The following is a 6000-nucleotide window of genomic DNA, read 5'->3' on the forward strand; positions in this document are numbered from 1 at the left end:
AGCGAGATCGCTGAAACGTCACAGGTTTTGTGACGCAACAGCGACCTCGCCAGCGATCTCGCTACGTGTGACACATAGCGGTGACCGGGCCCCCGCTGCAATAGCGCTAATCGTGCTCGAATGTCCTAGGCCATTTTTTGATCGCTGGTGTCCCGCTGGCCAGCATGCATCGCTGTGTTTGACGCCATAACAACGACAAGCGACCTCGTTGGTGACTCAGAACTCAGGGACGCAGGCATGATTTTGCTTTGTTTTTTCAACGCTCCCTCAGCTCCGATTGGTGGTCTCAAATTAGGATCTTTGTAGAGTTTCCTTTTATAGGTCAGCTATCAATTATATGCAATCATAACATTTAACATGTACAGTTATAATAATCGCGTGTCCCCGTGTCAGTGACTGTGGATCCAAGAATAAATAGCGCACTAGCAATTCAGACAGGGAGACTCAAGCAAACCGCGTAGTGATAGCGCAGTTGTGGCCACCAATCGGAGCAGAGGGGCGTGGAAAAGGCAATGCTGAAGCACGCCTATTGAGGTCTGTGTCGTCAGAATCGCTGCCGTGTGACAAGGTCCCAACGACCGCCGAGGTCGTTATACGGATCGCCGAATGAATTCTGAGGTATTCAGGGCCATACTGTGTGCTCAGATCCAGCCAAATGCAGCCAAACTGATTGGTCGTCGTTTCATACTACAGATGAACAATGACCCAAAACATAAAGCCAAAGCAACCCAGGAGTTTATTAAAGCAAAGAAGTGGAATATTCTTGAATGGCCAAGTCAGTCACCTGATCTCAACCCAATTGAGCATGCATTTCACTTGTTAAAGACTAAACTTCAGACAGAAAGGCCCACAAACAAACCGCACCTGAAAACCACCGCAGTGAAGGCCTGGCAGAGCATCAAAAAGGTGGAAACACAGCGTCTGGTGATGTCCATGAGTTCAAGACTTCAGGCAGTCATTGCCAACAAAGGGTTTTCAACCAAGTACTAGAAATGAACTTTTGATTTACAATTATTTAATCTGTCCAATTACTTTTGGTCCCTTTAAAAACAGGGTGGCACATGTTAAGGAGCTGAAACTCCTAAACCCTTCATGCAATTTTAATATGGATACCCTCAAATGAAAGCTGAAAGTCTGAACTTCAACTGCATCTGAATTGTTTTGTTTAAAATTCATTGGGGGTAATGTCTAGAACCAAAATTAGAAAAATGTTGTCTCTGTCCAAATATATATGAACCTAACTGTATGTTAGGGATCTGGTTTGATGTCTTTTTACAAGAAGGTTAGACCCAGATTCTAAACAGGAAGGCATTGGTTGGTTTACGGTCTTTGTGTATTTAAAGATGTCTGATCTGGCATACATATTTCTTAGAAGTTTTTTTTAGGGGTTTCAATTTGTGGTCTATATTTATTTAGGGTTGACTGGTCTTAGGACCATATTTTCAGGTTGTCTTCTGTTCAGAGTCTTGTCTGGCATCTCTATTAGTTTAGTGAGTCTGGGAGAAACTATTTCTTGATGGGCTTGTATTTGTGTAGGGGTTCTGGTGTGTGGTCTCTATTCAGTTTGAGGTATGTTGGAAGGGGTCATATGTACTATTTTGGGTCCTAGATATATGGGAATGCTCCCACAAAGCCCTAGATTATTGGTCTCCAGGTGCCCCTTTGTATTTCCCCATTTGGAATTACCATGATGTTCCATCTCAAAAGTTGACATGTGTGGATTTTCAGCAAAATAATTCTTATCCTGGTTAAATATTTGAGAATTCCTATTTTTTAAATCCATATCTACATTTTCTGATTGTACAGAATTTTTCTTCATGATGTAAGACTCCTTCCTGTCTGCATCGGTATCCAAAGAATCCATTCCATTTCGAATAGTAATGTTCTTTCTGTCAATATTGGGGGTGTTCTCTTGCACTTTTTGTTCTTTAAGGTTCATTGCTGTTTTCCTTAACCTAATAACCAGAACAATTTTTATAATCATCCATATTAAATTAATTAAAGTCAGTACAAAATGAATCGGCAATTCAATAACCTCAAATAAATTGTTCAAAATGGCTGACATTTCTTTCAGGATGTTACTCAATGCCATGATAAAATCCAGCAATAAATATTTCATGAGACCATAACTTTCATGGAATTCCATCCACAGGTTTCCAAAGGTACTTGGCCGTCTAAAATACTTCATTTTCCTTTCTCTGGCCATTGTAGATACTCTATAGCTCAGGAAGCTCAGAATATATCTGAAATACATAAATAAACTATTATCATCAACAGAGGCATTCATAGAAATCAAAATATCCCATAAAAACATTTAGAATAGGAAAACCCTCTATCGAGAGCTCCAACATATGGACTCATTTATTTCTAACATATTTTCATATGGTGATCACAGATTGCTATTCACACACTGAGCTCCAAAATCCTTGCTTCATTGTGAACATCATAGAGTGAAGCACTAAAGAATGATACCATTCCGGAACCATGCATTCACCACTAAGACGTTTGAACCTGGCACTAAGCTGTCCCTTCCAATCCCTCCCCATTGTCTACACCATCCGTGAAGCAGAATCAAGTGGTCACAATAAGATGCATAGCATGGTTCCATCTTGTGCAGAGTTGAGCAAAAAGATTTGCAGGTCCAACAGTCTGGTCATTGGCCCATGATCACCTGATCAGAGCTCTGCAAAACGCTTCCTATCTGCCGTCATCCCAGGCGTGAAATTCTGAATAGTAAGACAGGCATAACATCATGAATGTATCATGACTCAAAATGCAGACACTCATGTGCATGAAGCCTAACACAACTATTCATTAAATCATTGGTTTTAATGGATCTACATTGGTTTTCTAAAGCCAAACATCATGTTGGTAACTTCACTGCTTTAGTCAATAGAAGGGGTCCTAAGTGAACAGCGTTCGGAATGCTGAAGAACTATATGTAGAACTCACTAACAACTAACCGCTCGTCTGAGGCTATGTGCACACGTCCGGAATTCCCGTGGAAATTTCAGCGGGAATTCCGCAACTCCCTGCCACGGGAAATACACAAGAAATCCGCATGCGTAATTCCTGTGTATTTCCAGCAAAAAATTAGCGTTTTGCAAGTGTAATTAGCTTGCAGAATGCTAGCATTTTCCAAGCAATCTGTAGCATCGCTTGGAAAACAGATTGACAGGTTGGTCACACTCGTCAAACATAGTGTTTGACGAGTGTGACCAACTTTTTACTATTGAGGCTGCCTATGCAGCCTCAGTAGTAAAAAGATATAAAGTTTAAAATAATAAAAAAAAATAAAAAATCGTGTTATTCTCACCTTCCGGCGTCCCCAGGCCTCAGCGATGCTCCCGGCAAGTCCCGTTCCCAGTGATGCCTTGCGACAATGACCTTTGATGATGTAGCAGTCTCACGAGACCGCTACGCATCAAAGGTCATTGTCACAAGGCATCACTGGGACCGGAAAATCCCGGGAACGTGGCTGACAGGCGGGAACACTGCGGGGGACACCGGAAGGTGAGAATAACACAATTTTTTAATTTTTTTTTTAACAGGGATATGGTACCCAGGGCCTGGAGGAGAGTCTCCTCTCCTCTAGACCCTGGGTACCATCTGCACATTTTCCGCTTACTTTGCGCATGGTGGACATAGCCACATGCGGAAAGTAAGCGGAACAATGCACTCCTATGTGTGCGGAATCGCCGTGATTCCACACAAAGAATGACCATGCTGCTTATTTTTTCGCGATGCGATTCCGCCGCGGAAAAATATGCAGTATTAGCACAGCATGTGCGGAATGCTATTGAATTTAATGGGTTGCAGATTTTTAGCGTTCACGCAGCGTTCTCGCTGCTAAAAATCCGCAACGTATGCACATAGCCTAAAAGTGATTACTATAACAGGGGATAATGACAACCATAAAATCTAGGAAACGTCTATAAAGTAGCAGCTTTGAATGTAAAACATTATCTATTCCATACATTCAGGAAATATCTGGATCATGAGAGGGAGAACTGTTCCTTCTATAGCTCACACAATGCAGAGATACTTATACAGGCATTAGGAATAGACTTACTGAAGAGCTACCTACCTAGCGAGCTGTTTCCCTGCCCACGACAAGAAGAGAAGAATGTCTATAGTGTTTTATTATTATTATATAGTGTTTTATGGGAGTGTTCATTACAAAGAGCAATACCCTGAGGACGAAATTAACATACTGGTTAAACAGGTGTGAGAACATTTCACTTAACGGTTATGGACATTTTTGATGTAGGTAAAATTACTCTTCAGTATGTTAGTGGTTTTACACTTCTGACATTCACCGCTTCGCCCCAGCATGCACATGAAGATGGGGGAGTAGGCTGGGTGTGTGGACTTGTGCTGTGAGGACGCTACATCCGAGAAGGCCACATGTAACTGATGTTTCTGGTTTGCCAGGACCAGGTGTTGGACATTTCATTGAGGAAGATCACCATTCAAAAATAAACATGTACTGAACGGAACTTGCTAGGGATTTTATACAAGAGATAGCAGGTACACAGTCTAATCAACGCTTCCAAGCATTTTCCACACAGTTTCTTTCCTTCTTTCCCACTCTCTTGTCCTCTATCTTCACCTTTACTCTTTCCATTGGTCTTCTTTTCCCACTATTTCACCACAATCCAGCTTGTCTCCACAGTCCTGTTTAGCAAGAGTCATGTACTTCCATGTCTTTTTTCCCTCTAAACTTTAGAGGCTCATAGATCACCGGGGGAGACAGATCACAGAGGGGTGACACGAAGATCACAGGGGCGGGACACAGAGATCACAGGGGTGCATATATCTGGGGGGCACATAGCTTTGGGTGACAGATCACAGGGGGCACATGGGAGAACAAACATCACAGGGGGTACATAGCAGGGGGACACATAGATAACAGGGAGCACAAAGCTGGGAGCTACAGATATCACAGGGGTGCACATAGCTGGGGGCACAGAGATCACAGGGGGCATATAGCTAGGGGGCACAGATCACGGGAAAAAAATTACAGGGGGGCACATATGTAGAACTCGCAGGTACGTGGGATGCAGTGATGGGACACGAGATGAAGATGAATTTGGTGGTGCCTTTATATATAAGGATGCCGGCGAGGCTATCCTGAGCAACCGAAAATGTAAACAATAGTTCACGCAGGGACCAAACACAAACGTAACATGATAATGAGAACAAGACTAACCCGGCAAAGGCCAGTCACTATAGGGCCACGGTATGGCCGACTACGGGTCCTTAGTCACTATGTGTCACTTAGCCGTCCTGACGTCCCTTGACTTGTCGTCCTGATGAAGCTTCGGCGTTGCAGCCGCTGGGCCCAGCTGCTGAGGATCTGGCGGAGGCTTTGGGTTTTCCTACACCCAGGTGAGGCGGGGGCACGACAGGCCCTAGGCGAGTCTGTTAGCGGGGCAACCCCCCGCGAGGGCAGCTGGGTTCTGTCTGCTAGCGGAATGATGGAGGCCGCAGCCCCCGGGCAGGGACGAGCCACAGTTATGCGGCGTGGCGGCTGGTAGGCCGCGGGCACAGCCTAGGACTGTGCTGGGAGTCCCACTGATGGCGAGGGGCAGGCCCCGGCTGCAGGCTGCAGCGGGGCGGTGGCGGCTGCGGGCGGAAATGGATAGGCCACAGCCGCAGGCTGGAGTGGAGCGGCAACGGCCGTGGGCAGCAACGGGCAGGCCGCAGCCGCGGGTTGGAGTGAAGAGGCAACGGCCGCGGGTGGCAGCGGGCAGGCCGCAGTGGGCAAGCCGCAGCCGCGGGCTGGAGTGAAGCAGCAACGGCCACAGGCGGCAGCGGGTAGGCCGCAGCCGTGGGCTGGAGTGAAGCGGCGGCCTTCTGTCGGTCGGCTCAGCGCTGTCTCCCTGCAGTCCACCGTGAGTCTCCCTCCTGTCGCTGTCCTCCTTTCTGGTTACTGCTCGTGGTTCTGGCTCCCTGGCGCTCCCACGGTCTCCTGCTCCTTCTCTGCCGTTCTCCTGA

At 45.9% G+C, this 6000-nt stretch overlaps 1 long non-coding RNA gene across 1 annotated transcript; it reads right to left on the bottom strand.

The window, feature by feature from the left end:
- Positions 1-714: 714 nt before the first annotated feature.
- On the bottom strand, positions 715-2239 carry LOC141051706 (uncharacterized). The gene is made up of 2 exons (XR_012220681.1): positions 2036-2239; positions 715-1955 (listed from the first exon to the last, which is right to left on the bottom strand). It is a non-coding gene; the product is annotated as an uncharacterized lncRNA (long non-coding RNA).
- Between the last annotated feature and the right edge of the window lie 3761 nt (positions 2240-6000).

The sequence above is a fragment of the Dendrobates tinctorius genome, unplaced genomic scaffold, assembly GCF_039654945.1.
Source record: "Dendrobates tinctorius isolate UK_male_01 unplaced genomic scaffold, ASM3965494v1 ptg000158l, whole genome shotgun sequence".
NCBI lineage: Eukaryota > Metazoa > Chordata > Amphibia > Anura > Dendrobatidae > Dendrobates > Dendrobates tinctorius.